Source organism: Coturnix japonica, chromosome 2, assembly GCF_001577835.2.
Source record: "Coturnix japonica isolate 7356 chromosome 2, Coturnix japonica 2.1, whole genome shotgun sequence".
Classification (NCBI taxonomy): Eukaryota; Metazoa; Chordata; class Aves; order Galliformes; family Phasianidae; genus Coturnix; species Coturnix japonica.
This window is the reverse complement of record NC_029517.1, coordinates 66,610,062-66,622,962: the sequence shown is the minus strand read 5'-3', so window position 1 is coordinate 66,622,962 and position 12,901 is coordinate 66,610,062. Positions and strand designations below refer to the sequence as shown.

Here is a 12,901-nt window from a genome sequence, read left to right as displayed (position 1 = left end):
GTAATTTTGCATGAAATAGCTCACGAGGTTTGAGCAGGACGGCAGCACAGGTAGGTCAGTAGCTGCTGTTACATTTGGAGCACCAATGGTGATGACACAGCTATCGCCAACCCAAAAATAACACTGCTTGAGCAGCACTACGTTTCCTAGTGGGAGCTGAATTACTCTGCACTTGCCATCAAGGCAGGCAGGGCAAATATTTCTATTTAGCATGCCACCAGCTGTTAGATCATTAAGGTGCCTGCATACACTTGACATCTCAAATGCTGTTTGTAAGAAAAGCACTAGTGTACACAAATATGCACAAAAGACATGTTTGCGTATATACATACATAGACAAAATGGAACCCAAGGCACAGCCAACATACTACAGCTCCTCCTGTTTTCTCAGTGAAGTGAGGGGAAACTCAAAGCCTGACCAGCCAAGAACAAAAAACCAGGAGGCTGGTCGCTTCCAAAACAAACAGAAAGGAATTATATCGCCACTTCCCTGGTCTGCTGTGTGAGTCTCGTTCTCCATGACTGTTTCTGAACAGCCACTCTGGTTTTGCTTTGCTTTAAATAAAGCATGCACTGCATACAGCTTCCTGAATTTTTTTCCAAGCATAAAAGACATCCAGTGGGATCAGACGCAGTAATTCTAAGTATGTTAAATTCTTCTGGGAAGAACATGACCGGAATATTTATTTGAAGTAACAACTCTTTTTCTAGCAGAGCTTTCTGTTTGAACAGACAACAGAAGCATTCCTGATCTTCTCAGCAGCATCTATTTGTTGAGTCATACACAGAGGGGAAAGACTCTCAGGTGACATTTTAGGTAAACTTTCATTGTTTTATTTCTCATGAGGAGTATTAAAAGTGCGATATTACTAGAACTAACAACAAAAACAAGACTGGCTGACCCACACGTTTTATAATGGGCCATAGTCATAGAGGCTTGAGCTCTGAAGGATTTGGTGAGTGATATTTGTGCAGTACAGATGTGATCACTCGGTTTCTATACCAAAGCACTGACTGCTTTGATTTTAGCAGCTAGAGACAAATCACTAAACACGCCAACACTCACTGTACCTTTGTAGTAAGATCTTCAAAGGACTCCAGCAAGTTATGTCTGCTTTTTCCTCTGTTCAGCCTAATTCTAACACTCTTTAATCAGTTTACATTTTCCTGCATGACTTCCCAGTTGAAGTCTTATGCAAAGATGCTTTTCAAAAAGTCTGGCCTACATGCAGAATATAGGACATGGCTCTTGATGTTGCTCATTGTCTGGGGTTCTGATTGATTGTAAAAGAATGAAGCCCTATGACAAACTTTTAATAGCCCCTCCAAACAACAGCAGTAACCTGAGTAAATCCAAAGCATAAAACTGCTCTCTTCCCATCACTGCATTTTTGTTTCCTATGGACAGTCACAATCAGTCCAAAGGCTTCTCCTCCCTACACAGTTGAAGATATTTATCATTAAGAGGTATTGTCCTACCAGTTTGTTTTTGCTGCTACCCTGTAGCATCAGGTGGATGCCCATGTTTCTGCATTCCAATCGTTACTCATATTTACTGCTACTTAAAGGTAAAACAGCAATCTAGAAAGAAGTGCTTACGTAGTCGGGGTAATCAGCAGAACAACAGATGTTATGTTCGTACCTGATGTGTTCTGCATGTTACTTTGCAAAAAGCCAACGTTTTTAAAACTAATTTGTTTCTTAGCTTCTCATCTATCACCACAATCTGTTGGTGTTCTTGGCTAATTACTTTTTAATTAAACTAAGTGACTCTCACCTTCTCCTTGACTTTGAATCCCATGACGATGGTTCCTCACTCAGGTCAAGCAAAAGAAGTCTCAGCACTTCCCTGACCCCTTTTGTATGGAGTCATGTCTGATCAAGGATGCACCCTCTATCTGGAAAGCATTTTAGCAAGTTCTGTTACGCTCCTGCAGAGAAGGAACCCACATAAATACCTCTAAAACATACACTAACTGGGACTTAACACAGCAAAACTGTGCGTGAAAGTGTTAACTGAGCCACTGCAATCAAAAGACTGGCTGCTTTTCTGCACTATCCCAGTGACATACAAGTCAGTATATATTTATAAACTGATCCTTTAATACATATATACAGATGCACCACTGTTTGCTAGAAGGAGGGAGGGAGACACGAAGAATCAAGAGAAAGAGACAGAAGAAAAGATGTGTCTTTTGATAATAGTTTGCTCCCTGCCATCCAGGAGGTATTCAACAACCATCATTTATACACTTATCCAAAAACTCCCTTCTGATTTGCCTCAGTCCTCCACAGAAGTTAAGAAACATTCTGCTGCTACAACAAATAAAACATACACACACAAAAAGAATCATACCTCAGACTCTACGATGCACTGGGGCTACTACTCAAATCACAAGTTCTTTACATCTTGTTTAGTAACAACCATAAACTGAGCAATAATAAATGTCATTGTTACCTCTTCAGACCGGTTCTGGATGCTAAGGATAGGGAATTTGGCAGCCAGCAGCACTGCTATCATTCAGGCAGGATCACATTCCCCAGGGTTGCCTTGTCCAATTTGTTTGTTTTTCTATCTTACGTTCATATATGCAGCCCTTCTTCCTGTGCTACATGGGATCTTTTTGTGCTACTATTTCTCATGAGGATAATAGTGAGTTATAAGAAAAACAAACAGTATTTATTAAATGAGCAAAGTTCATTTCTTATGCTGCGTGTTCCTTATTCTGCAATCTGCTGTGTTTATTCACTTGTTCACTGATGCATATTTCATTAATTTGAAACAGGCTTCCCAGTCATTGTTTCAGACTAAGCTCCAGGCAAGTAAAACATTTAAGCAAGTGCAGGACAGAATTTGAGGAGTGTGGATAATCCTACTCAGAGAACTGAAGTAGCATCAGCTAAACAGCAACATCTGCCCCTGGTGTGGAGTAAGAATAAAATAGGAAAACCTTCATCCCCTACCCTCAAACATTTGTGAAACACAATCTGTTTTTACAGTACTTCACAATCACACTTTTCTCCAGGAAAGGAGGTTTTGCATTAATTGCCAGAAACTGCATGTCTAAAAATAAAAGATGCAAAAAAAAGGAATCTTACGATGCTGATGAAGTGAGAAGAATCTTAAAGCTTTGAGCTAGATTTTTGACGGCAATAGAGTGTGCTAAGAATAGCAAATGAGTAGGAGTAGTCAAGGCTGAAAAGTTTCTTAAGTGCTTCGCTGATTTCTTTGCAGTCTCTCATTCAGGCTACCTGTTATGTGAGAACACTAAATATTTTGCATCACGAAAGGTCTGTTTTTGGCTTGCACACAATTTAGTGGAGTAGCCACAACATTAATAAAAACACTATTTGTCTTAGATCTGTTGACAAAGAATTCCTATTGTTATATCAGCTAAGTTAAAAAAAGACGTAGTTACATGTTAGGCCAAAAGACACCTAGCAAGTGTCTCTCTTTACACATTGCAGTGCGGTTAGAAAGTTGTGTAACAAAAGGATTTAAGAAGAAAACCCCCCAAAAATTCACATACTAGGCAGGTGAAAGATGAATCTTGATGAGTCAAAATCTACTGCAGCACAGCTCAAACCAAATCTCTGTTCTCCCCAATGACTATTCCACATTCAAAATTAGTACAGTTAACGGGATCCTTGAGAAAGTCACCACAAATTTCTTCACGAAAATCACCATGGAGTAAATGAACCTCAGAACTTGAATTTATAGAAGTAAGAGAGATCTACATCAGAGCTTCTTGCTCTTGGCTTTTTCAGAGAGAAGCCAACACTGACACTGTGGGCAGCAGGACTCCAGCAATACCTGAAGATCAGCAGATCACTGTCTTTTAAGAAGGCACACTTTTACCTGATCTGTGTATAAGACTTTTTTGTTGTTGTTGGTAAGGCAATAGCACAGGCTGCCCAGAGGAGCTGTGGATCTCCCATCCCTGAAGATGCTCAAGGTCAGGTTGAATGGGGCCATAAGCAGTCTGATCTAGTTGTTGGCAACCCTGTCTGTGGCACGGAGTTGGAACTGGATGGTCTTTAAGGTCCCTTACAACCTATGCCATTGTATGATCCTTTTATTGGATTTATTGAAGGAGACAGGCATTCCACACTGACAGGAGGTTTGACAAACAAGTAGAACTACAGACTTGAAATAAAATATGGCAACTGCATAAATAAGAATACAAACAGTCTGTGAGAAACAGGTTACTAAAATAGGTTTGCAAGTGCAATTTACATAGCTGTATTAACACTGGGGTCTCAGACAGCTCTTAGGTCAGTGAGACTAATCACTTAACAGTCAGTAGCTTTAGAAAAGCCATAAAATATCTTTCTTTTAAAACAAGTACCCTTGCTTTAAACACCAGTAATTTTTCATATGAAATATGAATATCCTTTTCTGCAGCTGAACCTTGCAGTTGAAGTAAAGTACATTTTAACACTATGACCACTATATGAAAACCTTTGTGAAGCTTTATCACCTTAGGTCTATCACACAGCAACATCTATACTCTTTGAAGGCAAGGGAGTGCATTTGCTGTGTTATCTGATTTCACACAGTCAAGGAATAAAGATCTGTTGGGGGACCCAGATCCGGCGTGCCATATAACTTAACAGACTGAACTTCTGAACAGACCCAGTTCAGACATTTCAGCAGAACACAGAAGTAATTGTGCTAATTGTTTTTTTTATCAGAGGCAGCAAAAGCTGATGTAGGTGGGGATTTCACTTTCATTCTGCCTGGGTCACTAGTTTAGGGCTTTCTGCAGTCTTGCATTCATGCAATAGTCCAATTTGCCTTCTGATTTCTTATTAAAGAATGGCTGTTTTCTTTGCCTTTTACGCCCTCACTTCTACTTCATTTCAACAGCTGATTCCCTTATCTATAAGAAAGGAAATACTGCAAGGACTTAGTAGTTCTGTGGACCTTCCACTGTACTTTTGCTCTGAACTGTGATTACCTGGAAGCATAATATAATCACTGATAGCAGAACATACTCATATAAGTCTTCCAAGCCTGCAAAATTGGGCAACTTGTAAAAGTCTCAGTTCTTGTTCAGAATGTAACCTAATGTGATTTCATCACACTGCTAATATTTAAGCACCTTTGTTGTCACCTAGAGACTTGCAGCACTGCCACTCTGGAAGTTCACCATCATCTAACATTCCTTGCAGAATTCACAGCAACAACTTGAGTCATCCCTGTTCGGGTGAGTCACTCATGCCACTTGATACACATTGCCTTTATGTCACACAAAATAGCTAAGTGACAGCCACCAGCAGCCCTATGATTTTCAAACTTCTGCATCATTATCTGTCTCATTAGAACTTCTCAGTGCTAAAAAGTCTTCACTTGTAATTAACACATTCATTTCTGCCAACATCATATAAAAAAGCAAAACAGAATTTTTACACACGTGAAGAAAAAGCCTTTATAGCTGATGATGTCAAAGCACTGCATAAAGATTCATAAGAAGTTATCCTGGTCGTTATAAGGAATGAAACATAGGAAACTTCTAAAGCTGATGGTTGAGATCAGTATTCAGAGACTGACAGTAATCCAACCTCTGCAGGGACACTCTCAAACACAGCAGAAGAGTCCTTTAATTTCTCTACTTATAAGCCCTACTGACATCTTTCTGTTATCTTCAGAACAAAAAAGAGTAGGAGTAAAAATGTGGAACTGACATTACAAGTAGCAATGTGGTAGTGACCTACTCCTTATGCATTCACATAGTTAAACAAAAGACCTTGAGTATCAGCACACTGATCAGGGCAAAGATATATCAGAGTAAGACCAGCAAAGGGTGATAAAGATGATTAAGGGGTTTTTTTCGGTATGTAGAGAGACTAAAACAGGCGGTGCTATTCAACATGTAGAAGAGAAGGCTGGGGAGGATATTACCAACACACATAAATATCTGATAGCAGGCTGTAGAGAAGATGGAGCCAGGCCCTTCTCAGTAACATCCAGTGACAGGACAAAAGGCAAGGGACTGAAAATAAACTGAAATAAAAGAACTTAGATTAAAACATATGAAGAAATGATCGCAGCGAGGATGGTCAAAACATTGCCATAGGTTGCCCAGAGAGGCTGTGGAGTCTCCATCCATGGAAACACTCAGAACCCAACTAGAAGGAGCTATGAGCAGCCTGCTATATTTGAATCATTTGATTTTGGTCTGGAATTATCTGGACTGATATTGGGCAATGTATGTGATATACTTTAAAACAGGCTAGCAAGAGGAGACTTTCTGTGCAGCGAGGATGTGACTGCCTTTGGTTCTCCAGTCTTTGTGTTTGGGCAAAAATGAATAACCAATCATTTCAACTGAACAGTTAATCCTTTCCATGGATTTTCCACTTAAGTTTGTCATAAGAATGCACGAGCCTTTCCTTTCTCCTACTTGCTCCTCAAACAGACTGTGAAGGAGCCATCTGGGGACTAGAAGGCTAATGGTTTGCATTTTACAATTGCTAACCTCACTACCCAGGGAGATCTTCCAAGAGTTCCCCATAACCCTCTCATGGCTGTTTCCGCTGTGGAGAAACTTCAGCAAAGTGCAACACTAGCAATAATGCAAGACTAAAATTTACTTTTACAAGCAATGAAGAACACGCAATCACACACTTGCGAGACTAAGTTCAAAACCTGCCTTTGTGATCCAATCTCCCTTCAAGTCTGTTTTCAGCCCTTTCAAATGCTGGCAAGCCAATGTATTTGTGCATGTGTGGGAAGTAAAAAACGTGCTCAGAGAAAGGAAAAGCAAGTGGGTGAGGAACAAAGAAAGGAATGGCTTACAGCTGCAGTTTTAAAACTGCATATCCCATATCATTAGCAGAGCACTAATTACTTCACAAGCCAACTCCAATGGCTTCGAACCAGCAGAACACTGCTGTATGTGCAGCCAAAGGCCGCTGCTCCCCACACTGACAGTATCTGGGCAGGCTGAGTTATTGGACCTCTGCCTACAGCAAATGCATGGATGCTTCTGATCCTTTCCTTTCTTGTCTTGTCTCTAATCCCAGGAGTCCACTGATTTCTGTCTCTGAGCAAGTTTTCTGTATTACCCTAGGATACGCAGGGACTAAGCTGCCCACTAGTTTTTAATCAGATGGACTAAAGCACTAATTGGTGACCAAGCTACTACTGAATCCAATAACAGCACTGTAAGGTAAGCTGCTGAAAGTAATGAGTTTTGAAAAATTAGCCATGAAGTAATAAACAGAAAGTTATGGTATACATCCAACAGCACATTGCTACAATACAGAATACTCAGGAGCCAAAATTAAGGTTGGATGGATACTGTAAAATATATGAAGGTGATGGTCCAGTGAGCAAATGAAAAGATGAATGCTTTAAGAGGTGGTTTTCTGAATTTCCATTGCATGCTTCCTGTTGTACTGGTGAGAAATTGTAACAGTGGTTGATATCCTGCTGCTGAAATCCTTAACCAAGTTGCTTTTACAGGCAAGAACGTGCACAATTAGCTGAAGCAAGGACTGCAGCAGGAACACTCCTAGGTTACGGTTGACTGAAATACTTAAGACCAAGCAAGCATTTAAGCTCACGTCTCAGCTCCTCACTGTTTTAACTAGGACAGTCACAGTCTATAGTTAAGAGCAGAAAAAAGAAATGGCTGTACTGCTCATGGAAGGACAGCTTGTTTAAGTTTGGGAACCAATGTTTTTACAGCAATAACAGTGCCCCATCATATGATTCATGCTTTCACATATGTTTAGCTAAACAAATGCATGCAAACAGAGAAAAACACACACCTTTACTCAATGTAATGCTGCTTGCAGCACTTTCAAAGTATAAAGAGCTCAAAGCTCTTCATTAGGCAGAGAGGGTACAGGTCAGCCCTGAGACAAGCTGCACAAGCAGAGAGCTGGACTCAGCAATCACTTTGAAGCTCTTTCTAGCCCTGCATTTTAATGACACTTTATTGATGCAATGGAATAAGCTAACAGTGCTTTGAAATAAGATGTGAGCCACCATCCTCACATTGGTAGTCCTCCTTCCTGCATCATAGGAAGGCAAAGTGTGCAAAGACACTTCTCTCAGCTGTTTAACAATAAGCATGTCATCATAACCAAGAAACCATGAACATGTAAGAAAAGATAACAACCTGCTCTAGGAAATGAAGAAATGTTGCGGTATTCCTCAATAAACTACATTTGGAAAGGAATGTGGGGCTTAATAATCCCTCTTTTGCTTCCACACTACAACTGCTTAATGTGTTGTTCATTCAACTGCACACCTCCCACATCATCCCTCCATTCCCAAAAGCCACAATCTTGTCTTGTCTCCTTCCTATAGGAAGGCATATAAACAACAAAAAACTGATGCTACAAGGACAGAATAGGGAAGCTTTGCCTGCAACTGCTGCCCTTGTTGTGGCTTTCAATACAGTTCCAAGGTAAAGTAACCTGCTTTAAATCCAAATTGATACAGGATTATTTTTTTCCTTAGCTATAAATGCCTGTACAGTCCCATAAGGAGGCAGCTGTAGCTATGCAGAGAACTGGTCCAATAAGTGGATCTGGCTGAAAACTCTTTTTTTAGGGGGGCAGACTATTCTTTTACTGGATTATTCATTCTGGACAGATGCTAGTACCAGCTGAAGACACAGGACATGGCCAGAGATAGGTCAGATTGTGGCAGCTGGCACACAGATTCACTTAAACTACCACAATACTATTTCTTATACATCAGAGTAGCTGCAATCGTCACACACAGCTCAGGCCCAGTGACACAGTGCAGAAAAACACTTATGCAATGCTGCAATGAAAAGAGCACTGCAAGAGCAGCCACTTCCATTACTAAGAAGCTTTCAAAATCTCTGCAAGTCAGAGAGCCTGCAGAGGGAGAAGAGAGAAATCAAGTCTGGCGACTGCTAACATTGAACTGCTAAGCATGTTGGTTTGGATGAATCCAGATCTGCTGAAGGCCTGCAAAAAGTTGACTGAAAAGATTTCACAGTTTTAACTGTCCAAGTAAAATTCTTTGATCAAGTATATTTTGAAAGCACAAAATCCCTGCTATCCCAGCAGAAGATTTAAGAATTTCTCTGCACAAAAGCTGTGATTCTGCAGGAAGAAATCCAGCGAGCCATTTGGGAAATGATGACCTCTCTGTGAACCTCAGAGGCAGCCTTGGAGTTATTTTTCACTTCCCACTGCTGAATCTCCCCTTCAACATCAGGAACACAACTTTTATTTATTTATTTATCCATTGAAAAACATACTTACAACTTTCACATCTAAATTTATGCTTACAGTGCTAGTTGAGTAAATACACTGAGTAAAACTTCTTATAAGCATTAGAGGGCAGCCATTCCAGCACCTGACCACACTCAGAGAGAAGTTTTTCCTTATGTCTAATCTAAACCTCTTCTGGTACAACTTGTGGCTATTTCCTCAGGTCCTGTTTGTTGCCTGGGAGAAGAGGCCCAAATCCTCCTCACCACAACCTCCCTTCAGGAAGTTGTAGGGTGCAATGAGGTCTCCCCAAGCTTCCTCTTCTCCAGACTAAACAATCCCAGCTCCTTTAGCCGCTCCTCATAAGACTTGTGCTCCAGAGCCCTCACCAGTTTTGTTGCCCTTCTTTGGGCACGTTCCAGGGCCTCAGTGTCTTTCTTGTAGTTAGGAGCCAAAAATAAGGCTAAAATAAGTATCTGTGAGGACTTCTCACAAATAAAAAAGAGCCGATTTAATATACAGAGACTAAAGAAGAAATAAAGCACAACTGATTTGTAGCAATTAAAATAACAGAGGCATTCCTTAATACTGGATTTGCTATGCCTACAGCAGATGGTGGTACTTCAATTGTCTGCATTTAATAACCTACCAAATAACAGCATTCCTTTAATAAAAGGAAAACAAGTTACATAAAGGGAAACATTAGAGGTTTCCCCTTCAGATCTCTATGATAGGTCTCCAAAAACAATGCTCTGTTACACTGCAATTCATTCTAAATTGAGGTCTGATTAATTTAACACAATCTAAGTTATGAACCAGAGGGCACCTGGCTTTAGTTCCAACTTCCAGAAGCTGGTATGCAGAAAAAAAAAATAATTGCCTGGAAGGTCACATCCTTATGACACTTCAGGTAAAAACATGTTAAAAAGACCAACAAACCACAGTAACACTAAGGGAGGAAAACCCTCCACACAGGTAACTCAAGCCCCAATTCCAATGCAAGGCTCAACCATCCTGAAATGTGGCAAGCTGAAAGTGAGCCCTGTCTAGCATGGGCATTATGAAGAATCCCTAAATAGCTTGAGCAGTGTCACTGAGAATTTGTACTACATTATCTCTTTTAAATACTACAATTAAGGATACAATTAAGAGATTATTTCTGTGTTTCTTCTGACTGGTTGAATACTAACTTTCCAGGTATCATATTAATCAGCATCAAAATAAAAGCATGAAATTAATAAAGTACAAGGACACAGTGTTTGATATATCACGTAGCCAAAACAGGCATACAGGAAGCAGCAGGAGTTTCTGCTTTTAGCTGAACCACAAACAACCAAAACCAAAATAAACCCCACAAGCCACCAACTCCTTTCCTACAACTGCACTTGCATACTCCTAATTTTCTGAGTATTTCTTAAGCGCCTCTTTAGAGCAAATGCTCGTATTTCACTCACCAGGCTGCTGAAATAAAGGTAGCACTCTTAATTGGAAACCCTACTGGATGGACAGACACAAACCATAATTGATTTAAAACTCCAACTTTACCTCCTTGTTTCTGATTATCCCTGATTATTGTATCATCAAAACTTATACTTACGTAAGCACACTGTGGCTCTTCTAAAAGAACACCGATTTCAGTGATAAAAAAGAATCAAGAGGTTGTTCCGGCCCCACTACTGAGTGACATCCACCAGCAGAAGACCACCTGAGTGGCTGAGATTGGGGTTTTCATGACTTCAGTTTTCATGCATTAGTCTCCAGGCAAAGGAGATGAAAGGTAGCAGAGCTACATGCAACTGCATATGCACTGAGATCTAACAAGTATGAAGAACAGTACAGGGCCAGATCAGAGATAAGGTGTTCAAATGCCATGTGGAGAATTTAGATAGTGCTCATAAAGATTGCTTACCGGACTTTTAGTCATTCTACTTGCTTAGAGGAAAAACAACTCCCTTGGGACTCCTTAAGAGCTGGATGTAGACAAAAGCCAGAGTAGGATCCTGCTGATGCCAAAGGCTGTGGGGCCTCAGCGTTTTCTGATATGCATCAACCAGCATTTCCTCCACATTGCAGAACATGTGACCTTCATCCTCCTTCAGTGGCAAGCACAACCAATGCACTACTAGCCCTGAGTTTGGATCATTCAGCAAAAGCCCCACCAAATCCAATGACCATCTCTGGCACTAAAAATCTTGCCTACAGACCAGCAAGGCAAAAAAAACTAAGTAATTTTAGCAAGAAGACATACATTATTGACATCTCATTCTTGCTTAACTCAAAGGAGATCTTTTTCATTGACACAGACTTAACCTGAATAGGAAGCACTGATGCTTTTCAAGCAAATACTGAGGGACAAACATTCTTGTCTTCGAGGGCTGGATCCATAGGGCAGCAGTACAGAATAGCAACACAGCAGGGAAGCCCCGAAGGGCAGATTTCTTCCCTGACACATGAGCAGAGCATGGCTGGTGCTGAGAAACATGAATGACCTTAATGCTTCCTGGTGTAGGCACCTACCCTGGTGTGATACACATCCCAGCAGGAAGACTGCTCAGTGGGGTCCAGAATGACTGCACAGAGAAAGCAGCTCTTCCCATCTAACATAGAAGAGATGAAAATGCTCTGGGAGGTGTGTTGCCTTTCCCTCTTGCCCTCCTGATCCCCTTGCAGCAGCATGTCAGGTCTGCAGCCTCTGCTCACAAGTGCAGTCCCACTGCAGGGAGCAGGGCTGCTTGAGCGAGCCACTGCTACTCTAAATCTATCAGCTTCACACTTAGCCTAAAGCTTCCAACTCTGAGCATTACCAGTTTTGTGGTGATTCATGTAACAAAGCAGCCTGTGCAGCATCAAGATAAAAATGCCTCCTTGCAGTGAAACAAGCAGCAAAAAGCTCTGCATAATCCCAGATCCAAGTTACAGGTATCCTTCCCTTATTCCCACCCGATCATCTTTTGTTTTTGTGATTATTATTATACATATTTAAAATGTTCCTGTTGTAGGAGTTCCGGAGTAAGAAGGCAAATGCGGGCACTCCAGTTTCACCTTCATCTTTTTCCAGAGTGCAACATATTTGGCTTCTCTATTTCTTGGCATTTAAGATGCTACTACTGGGCTTCCTGCTGCCCTGTTTACTGCCAGATAATGCATCATCTGACAGTGATTAGCACTTTAAAGAAAACCTGCAAGAACTCTGACCTCTGCTATTTTACTGTATTACAATAGTTTTAGAGCCTAAACACTTTGAAAGTCTGGTTTGAACAGAGAAGAGGCTAAAGACAGAACATAGTCTGTATTTCATAGCCTGGGTATGTCATCAAACCCTTCAAGGACATGCCATTTGGGTAAAATTCCTTTCCCATCCCCTCAAATCCTTCTACCAGCAAACTCCACGTCCCAGTAGCCATTCCAGTTCAGATCTATGACAGCAAAAAGACAAGAAATGGATGTGAACAAGTCAAGACTGTCACATTTTCTCTTGCTTTTCTCTCAGATTCTGCCAAACAGAACAACAGTGATCACGTTGAGAACCCCAAGACATGAGCAAGCTACAAGAAAAGCATGCAATTAATAAAACTACATGCAGGTCAGCCACTGAAAAGCAGTGTTGAATTAGGGAGTAGACTGGGCTTTTTCATGGGATTTTCAAAGTCCACACACCAAAGTAAACTCTCCATCACACTAAGGCTAGAACAGAGTT

General features: G+C 40.8%; 1 protein-coding gene across 9 annotated transcripts in view; it reads right to left on the bottom strand.

Annotated features, from left to right (window-relative positions):
• The window catches only part of PHACTR1 (phosphatase and actin regulator 1), a 259,864-nt gene that overhangs the window by 219,328 nt on the left and 27,635 nt on the right, over positions 1–12,901 (bottom strand). The window lies entirely within an intron of this gene.